General features: G+C 41.1%; 1 pseudogene; it reads left to right on the top strand.

The window, feature by feature from the left end:
- The first annotated feature begins 219 nt into the window (after positions 1-219).
- Positions 220-532, top strand: LOC147446906 (uncharacterized; annotated as a pseudogene).
- Positions 533-9,305: the final 8,773 nt, after the last annotated feature.

The following is a 9,305-nucleotide window of genomic DNA, read 5'->3' as shown; positions in this document are numbered from 1 at the left end:
GTCCAAGGCTCCATGGGAGCCGCTCGCCTTCGGGTGAGGAATGTTGCTAAGTGTTGCCATCGTTGTGGCCATGCGACTTCGGAGGAAGTCTGGTGCAAGGGTTGCGGCTTGGGCATGGGGAGCAGGAAATGCTTTTGGAGTTTGGGGGCTACTACGTCCTTGGTCGGTCCTTGGGTGTTGGTGCAGCTTGCCACCTTAGAATGTAGGGCCCGTAATATCATGCAGAAGGGCTTCTTGGGTTGGCAACCTTCACCGACAACTCGATTGTGAGGCTTTTGACTTGGCTTATGTGGGCCGTTGGTTATCCTGCAGGTGGTTGATGCTGGTTGATAGCATACAGTGCTCGGATCTGTATGCAGTGATTGTGGGGGGCAAGGTGGGTTGGAGGGAGTGGGCTATTAATGTGGCAGATGTCCAGATCACTAGTGTCACCCTCTTCCTTGTCTTGCTTGATGATGGGTGTGGTGCCCTTCCTTGCCATGAGAGGTTGATGGTTGTCCTTGCTGGTTCGTTTGGTCGGCTGGAGCTTTGAAGTGGTTTTTTCTATTTGGTGGTGTTGGTATGAGTCTCTACTTTTTTGGGATGGAGGTCATCTTGTTTCTTCTTCTTGCAGCAATATTTGGAATGGCTTCCTGGGCATGGTGGTCGACGTTGGCAGCGGGCCTTCGTGGTGGCTCCCAAAGAAGGCTCATCTGTGATGGGGACCTTGGGCCCTGCCCTGTGCTTGACATGCTTAGAGGATCTTATATTTCTCTTTTGGCTGTTGTGGTATGCGCATGTTCTCCTTCTAGTTATTATGCGGATCTGTAGTGGTTGTTGATTTCTATCTGTTGGTGTTATGGTCGGGTAGGGGCTCCCTGTAAAAGCCATTTGTAATGTTTTTTGTGTATTGTTCGTGCTTTTGTTATATGATGCCATGGCTCCGTGGAAAAATGGCTCTCTTTGTAAATTTTTCAGCTCTAATTCATTCTTACTCACATTTTGTGAGTTTTGCCCCCTCCCCCCTCAAAAAAAAACTCTTCAATATGCTCATCAATGTTTTGGAAAAAGAACTATCTTGAAGCGTCTGCAACCGGCCAGTGTTTGGGAAAAGTGTGCCTTATCTTAGCATTGATCCGATTGATGGGAGTTGGAGAAGGAAATTTTTTTCTTGGAAAATCTAAGAAAATAGAGTTAAATTGCAAAAAACGTTGGCACTTTGTAAAATTTTCTATTTGAATCTACCCTCACAACAATTTCATATGCTTTTGAGATTGATTTTTTCAAAGGTATTGGCGTCGGTGCACACCCTTTGAGGATTTTTTTAATTTAGAGAGAGAGAGAGTCGCTTCTTTCTTTTCCATTTTTATACACATGGAAGAGTTTTTTTATAAAAGGTCCATTCACTTTCGTATATTAGAATGGCTTCTAAGTGCCTTGTCACACTAAGGCGCTAGTCCCAGCCTCTTTTTGCAGATGGTTGTTAACGATCTTGTCACACTCGACTTGGAAACAAAAGCTGCACATTTTTCTTACTGAGTGGGAGTAGCCAGGGTGGTTAAATCTTTGGCTTAATTGCTATCTATTAGGGTTCAATGCCTCTAAAACTCACACATGCACTTTTTGAATGTTGTTCGTTGCTTGGAGAACTTGGTCATGGATGCGAGGCCATCCCTCTGACAAGAGGTGGATGCCAACATTTTCCTTTTCATCTGCAAATGACTGGCTACCACCTCCATATGGTTTGCGCTTCCTTGCCCTAGTGTGACATGGGCCTAAGACACATTGATTTTCTCATTCAAGAATACGATGAACTCTCTCTCTCTCTCTCTCTCTCTCTCTCTCTTTAATGGAGAAGAGCGCTCAGCAATTAGGCTTCTGACAATTTTAAGAGTCTCAAAGATTAATAGACACCATCCCAAAGAACCTCACCCTTTTGTGAGTTTTAAAATTCAAGATTTCTCAACAATTAGGCTTCTGACACATGGTGCTTCTCAAGACCTCATTCTCCCTCTTCTCAATGCCATCATTGCATGCCTCTCTCAATTATAAGAGTTAGATACTATGTATATATTAAAGATTCTCTTCCCTTCATTTTTCTACCTAACTAACAACCCTCACCCACATGTACGCCTTGCCTCGCTTGTGAGCACACAGCACCTTGGAGCTTGCCCTGCTTTCTTAGTAGCTTACACCTTAGCCTACATTCACAAGCACATGTGCAAAATGAGAATGAGAATGAGAGAGAGAGAGAGAGAGAGAGAGAGAGAGAGAGAGAGAGAGAGAGAGATCGATCATGTGAGAGGAGGCATAGTCTTGTGTATTAAGGTCAATGAGAAAAGAGAGTGCATTTGCAATAGGAGAGAAAGAGTGAGGGGATACAAGAAGAGAGACAGAGATCATGCGGCATATCTACACCCTATAGATCTTGGGGTCAAAGATTCACAAGTCATGTCTCTTGAATAAGGATGTGAAGACGAGAATCAACACACATAGATCACTGCTCTATTACACACAGAGAGAGAGAGAGAGAGAGAGAGAGAGAGAGAGAGAGAGAGAGAGAGAGAGAATATAGAAGAAAACTATAGACATGGTCCCTAGGTGGCATGCCCCCCTCTACTTAATCCATCATGTTAAGGATGGGGCTCAAACTGCACCACATAGGAAAACATACGCCCATGTCATATAAATATCCGCTCGAATTTTGGTTTGCTCGAAGAATGTCGCTCGGTGTATGGTAAGACTCATCTATTACATATATATTATACATACAATATTCAACTAGATTCCCTACCTATCATGTCCAGTAGCATGGATGCTCTGGCTTTAAGGTCCACCACTTGTCTAACCTATACTCCCTTATGTAAGGGAGATCTCACTAGAAATTCAAAACCTTCCCGCCTAAATTTAAAATTCAAAATCTTATTGCGCCTAAATTTTAAATATCCCGCCCAAATTTTAAAATTCAAACTTTTTTATAAAATTTAAATTTTACCACTTAAATTAAAATATTCCATGCTAAATTGATTTTAAATTCAAGTTTACCACAAAAAGATATCATTATCCCACCTAAATTCAAATATGCAAACCTCAAATCATTATATTGTACATAAATTCAAACAAATTCAAATTAACAAGCCTAAACTGATATTAGTTTGCATAGATATGAATTTATCACACCTAAATTATGTCACCATGTTAGAGAGAGTGGTTAGAGAATTTGAACAAGGTCCACCACTTGTCCAACCTAGATACCAAGAAGGATTGAGTGTACAAGGTATTGTTTGGAGGTCTTTATAGTCCACTGGTCTCAAGGTCCACCACTTGTGGTAAGGGTCACCAAAAAGTGTATATATTCATCCAAAGAAATACACGTATTTTTGGTGTACATGTTCTAGTTTCAACCATTTATGTCCATTAGGTGTATCACTAAACAACACTACTTTCGTTGAGAAACAGAAGTTACAATCATATCTACAAATGGATTAGAGGAAAATCAGCTCAGCATACATCCAGAACTCGCTATAAGAATCGACTTTAACAGATCACGCAAGTAAGTCTTCCATTCAAGTTTACTAGTATTACAATGTGTTAGTTATTTGTGATATTTATGTATGTATATAAACTATGTGTGCATATCGTAATTAAGTGTAACTGTGTATCTGCATTATGTATGAGTATTACAATGAAATAACATTAATATACATACATACACATAGATAACACATACGCACACATACATGAGCGTGTATTTTCAAGAGAGAGATAGCAAGATACAGAGATAGATAGATAGAGAGAGAGAGAGAGAGAGAGAGAGAAATACCTGTTTTCTAGAGAGAGGAGAGACAAAGATAACAGATTTCACTGCGTTTATGTATGTGGAAGAGAGGAAGATGATGTATGGGAATATGTGCACATATTTTCAAGAGAGAGACAACAAGATAACAGATTTCACTGTGTTTATGTATGTGGAAGAGAGGAAGACGATGTGTGGGAATATGTGCATGTAGTTTCAAGAGAGAGACATCAAGATAACCGATTTCACTGTGGTTATGTATGTGGAAGAGAGGAAGATGATGTGTGGGAATATGTGTATGTGTGCGGGAATACTTTTAAACTATGTATCTCTGTCTTTTGACGAGAGAGTGTGTGTGCAAGAAAGAGTTACAGAGAACCATCTTCTCTATATGAATAAAGACAGAGAGTGAGAGAGAGATAAATACCTATTTTTTCTCTATTCGTGAGGTGTGCAATGTCTCCTGAGAAGAAGCTATGCCCGATCCTGCCCTTCTGGAAAGCGTTGTGTATGATGCTGTTTCTTTATCTTGTGCGCAAACTCTCAATCCTGTGCGCTCCACCTGTGTGTTGTGTACGATGCCGGGTTTGCTCCTCTACGCACGCGTATACTCCAACTGTGTGCGATCCGTGTGCACTTTCTGTGTGTTTGCTGCTCGTCTGCTTTCTCTGTGTGCGTTGCTCGTGCGCTCTCTCTGTGTTTAATCTTGATAGGGTTTATTAGAATTCCACGTATGCTACAAGTCCATGTTTTATCATAGGATTAAAAAAAACAAAAGCAGTATAAAACATTAACCAATTCACACGGCCAAAATTAAAGAAATCATGGTTGAAAATATGAAAAATATGCAAATCATGGCTGACCTCGCCCGGGGCGCTACCCCGGACCTCGCCCGGAACAATATCCCAAAATTAGCCTCCCAAGCCCCGCCATTGAGAGCGCTATATTCCACATCCCCATCAAGAGCGCTACCCCCAAACCTCACGTGGAAGCGCTGCCTCGCCAGATGCACCCCATTGTGGCATTGCCCTAAGACCCCGCATCTAGAGTGCTAAATGGGAACATTCTTCATTAGTGAAATTTTGAACTTAAATTATATTTAGCATATACTTAAATATAATACAAATATTAACATATTAACTCTACTACTAATTTACTATAGCAGTTCTAGATTATGTCCCATACTATATTTAAGGTGCCAAAGGTTTGGCCTTATGGTCCTAGATTTAGCCAAGTGGTCAACACATATAGGACCAAGTTCACATTGTGCCACAAAACTTGGCCACCACTTTACTTGCCAAAGTTTAGGCCACATGGTCAATCCTAAGTTTCCAATGTTCTTATTATGTCATAAGAGACAACACTTCTTTTTTGTCACCTTTTGCCTCGTGGAAAACCTAGGCTTGTTTTCACATACTCAGGCACTTCAAGCCATAATAAATTTTCATTACTCTTCGGCAACCCTTTTGTTCAAGTCTTTGAAAAACCGTTGTTTAAGGCCACCCTAAACCATTTTCATTTAGGGCTGTCTAAAACTAACTTTTTGGCAATTTGAGAAGAAAATGGTCAAAGTTTTATACTTAGTTTTAACCACTTGACCAATTCAAATATTGGAAAGCAAGGTCTTGTAATACTTTCCTTTGGACATCACGCATTAAAACTAGGTCCCTCACTTGTCCAAGCTATTCTCTAATACAATAAAGGTCTTTTGGTTTCAAGATGCACCACTTTCCCAACCTTGATTCCATTAAAGAAGCTAGCTCTACTTAGACATTTAATAGCAAGGTCCTGTAGCAGTTCACATCGAACATTTTCCATGACGGCTAGGTCCACCACTTATCTAAGCTATGCTCTAATAGAGTAAGGGGGTTTTGGTTTCAAGATCCACCACTTGTCCAAACTTGATTTGGGAAGCAAGGTCCTATAATAGTTTGCTTTGGACATTCACCATTACAACTAAGTCCACCACTTCTCCAAGCTATGTTCTAATACACTAAGGAGGTTTTAGTTTCAAGGAGAACCACTTGTACGACTTTGTTTTTGGAAGTAAGGTCTTTACATAGTTCACCTTGGGCCTTGGACATTGGATACTACAACTAAGCCCACCACTTGTCCAAGCTCTCCTCTATATATAGCCAAAGGGTTTGGGTTTCAAGATTCACCACTTTTCCAACCTTGCTTCCATTAAAGAAAGGAGGGGCATTATAACTAGGTCCACCACTTGTCCAAGCTATGCTCTGATATAGAAAGGGGAATTTCATTTCAAGGTCCACCACGTGTTCAACCTTGCAAGACTCAAGAGATACTTGGACATTGGAAAGCATAGTCCTATAGTAGTTGATAGGTGGCAGTGGGTATTACAACTAGGTCCAACCTATGCTCTCATATAGCAAAGAGGATTTGGTTTCAAGGTCCACCACTTGTCCAACCTTGCTTCCATTAAATAAATGAGGGGCTACATAAACATTGGCAAGCAAGGTAGCAAGGTCCTAAGGTATTTCACCTTGGATATTGGGCATTATAACTAGATCCACCACTTGTCCAAGTATGCTCTGATATAGAAACGGGATTTCGTTTCAAGGTCCACCACATGTTCAACCTTGCAAGACTCAAGGGATACTTGGACATTGGAAAGCATAGTCCCATAGTAGTTGATAGGTGGTAGTGGGTATTACAACTAGGTCCAACCTATGCTCTCATATAGCAAAGAGGCTTTGGTTTCAAGGTCCACCACTTTTCCAACCTTGCTTCCATTAAAGAAATGAGGGGCTACGTAAACATTGGCAAGCAAGGTAGCAAGGTCCTAAGGTATTTCACCTTGGATATTGGACATTATAACTAGGTCCACCACTTGTCCAAGCTATGCTCTGATATAGAAAGGGGATTTTCATTTCAAGGTCCACCACGTGTTCAACCTTGCAAGACTTAAGGGATACTTGGACATTGGAAAGCATAGTCCTATAGTAGTTGATAGGTGGCAGTGGGTATTACAACTAGGACCAACCTATGCTCTCATATAGCAAAGAGGCTTTGGTTTCAAGGTCCACCACTTGTCCAACCTTGCTTCCATTAAAGAAATGAGGGCTACGTAAACATTGGCAAGCAAGGTAGCAAGGTCATAAGGTATTTCACCTTGGATATTGGGCATTATAACTAGGTCCACCACTTATCCAAGCTATGCTCTGATATAGAAAGGGGATTTTCATTTCAAGGTCCACCACGTGTTCAACCTTGAAAGACTCAAGGGATACTTGGACATTGGAAGGCATAGTCCTATAGTAGTTGATAGGTGGCAGTGGGTATTACAACTAGGTCCACCACTTGCCCAACCTATGCTCTAATATAGCAAGGATGCTTTGGTTTCAAGATCCACCATAATTTCCAACCTTGCTTCCATTAATATAGCAAGGAGGATTTGGTCTCAAGGTTCACCACTTATCCAACCTATGCAAACCTTTTTCATGTTTTAGCATGATTTTTTGTTTGAAGAGTATTTTTCTATAACTATGGATTTAACAATGTAATCTTTTTCACTTACAGGATGGACTTCGAATCTGGGGAGAAAGTACATATGATACTTGACAATGAAATTTTTGGTATTGGTTGTGTGTGTAGAACAGATCCAGATTCCACTTGTGGTGGTACAAAGATAGGGCAAGGAAATGTCTCCATACTAGTGGAGGAATGCTTGAAGGATGTGGTCCTACCTTTTCCTACAATGGATACTTCATCTCTCCAAGGCTCATTATGGAGTGTAATTCGTAGTTATTATTCAAATCAATTGCTGTACATCCTCTTGAATTTTGGTGTTTATCAACACCTCAATCCTATGAGATTTTCACTTTATTTACTAACCACACACCTCAATTTTTTCCACTTTAAGTGGAAAATTCCCAAATTACATGAATTTAGTCGATTTGGAGATTCCCACAATGTGAGATTTTTACCAAAATACCTAATATGGTCTTTAGCCTTGATGCGGGTCCAAAGAGAAGATGAACTGCTGAAGGAGATAGCTGAACTCGAAAGAGTCAACCAGCTCTACTGAGAGAGGGAAGGCCGGAAATGCAGAAAGGCAGGCACTTTGGAGCAACCTCAGATAGAAATACCATCAATATCATTTGCTGAAATGGAGACACAGTCCACAATAGAGCTGAGTGGCAAGGAAGATTTTCAGGTGCCCATTACAGAAGCAGACACAGTGTCCATGGTCGTGCTCTCAAAGGTTGAAGAAAATGCACTGAAAGAAAAAGTTACACAAGAGGTAGATGAGCAAAGGAAGGCAGCAATGGATTGGGAGTTGAGATTACTTCATTCTGTCAATGTCACACAACTCACTCCCAATCAAATAGATGCACAATGGCACCAACAGTCTGTGCCCTACCCTCTAATAAAAGTTGAGTTACTACAAGTAAAAGAAAGAATTTACACATACATGCAAGTCAAGGGTGCAGATAAAGACCACCCGAAGTGGAGGTTGAGCTAGCTGAAAAAAAATCCAAGATACTTGATTCTGTCCACGAGAGAACCTATGGCCCTGCAAAAAGATCCGACTTTCTGTCCTGTACCAAGAGTAAGGACCTGGATAGCACAGGAGGCACTACTCAAGAAAACCCTAAACGGTGCCATGTCATTCTTTAAAAGTCTACTAGATCTGTCATGTGTTGTGCTATACCAAGAGTAAGGACCTGGATAGCACATGAGGCACTACTCAAGAAAACCCTAAAGGGCACCATGTCATTCTTTAAAAGTCTACCAGATCTATCATGTGCTATGCTATAAAATACTCATCCTCATGATCACAACACCTAGGAATATCGTTCTTTCCTTACTTGTAGAGAGGTCCTGCAATTAGAGAATAGGGTCCACATTCCTTTAATAGTTTTTGAGCTATATCCTTACTAGGAAGCTCTTTGGGTGGAAAATATTAACTAAAAAGTTCACAATCTTATCACTCCATTTAGGCATGGTCTCGACTAGGAATATGGAAGTATCGAGTAATTCATCATCTATTCTAGTAGGGGCTTCACTATTGGAATTAGGGTTGCAGAGAGACACACACAGCTTGGAGAAGATGAAGGAAGCTCAAGGCACACAATAGAGAGTGTATAACTTAGTGTGCAATGGAAAGATAGATAGCCCTAGAGTGATGGGCGTATATACAATGCACGGGTGAAAAAACCTCCTAAAGAGGGGAAAAATGCCCCGGCGGTCCTAGTGTGTTCACACACATCACTACCACATGTATATGGTAACAAATCCCCCCTGGAGTGATGCGGTAGACGAGAGCTGGCACATGACTAAAGGGAAATGCCATGCCCTGAGGACATGATCAGTCCACAAAGGGGAGTAAGCCCAAAGCTTTGCGGAAAGCTTCAAGCTTCTCACGAGACAATGCCTATGTGAAAAGATCTGCAAGGTTGTCCTGTGTTGGCACATAAGCCAAGCTGATTTCTCTTGCTGAGAGCCTCTCCCTGACATAGTGGTAATGCACCTCAATGTGCTTTGTGCGAGCATGAAAAACTGGGTT

The sequence above is a fragment of the Adiantum capillus-veneris genome, chromosome 11 (assembly GCF_014529385.1).
Source record: "Adiantum capillus-veneris isolate H3 chromosome 11, ASM1452938v2, whole genome shotgun sequence".
In the NCBI taxonomy this organism is placed as follows: domain Eukaryota; kingdom Viridiplantae; phylum Streptophyta; class Polypodiopsida; order Polypodiales; family Pteridaceae; genus Adiantum; species Adiantum capillus-veneris.
This window is presented reverse-complemented; position numbering and strand designations above follow the sequence as displayed.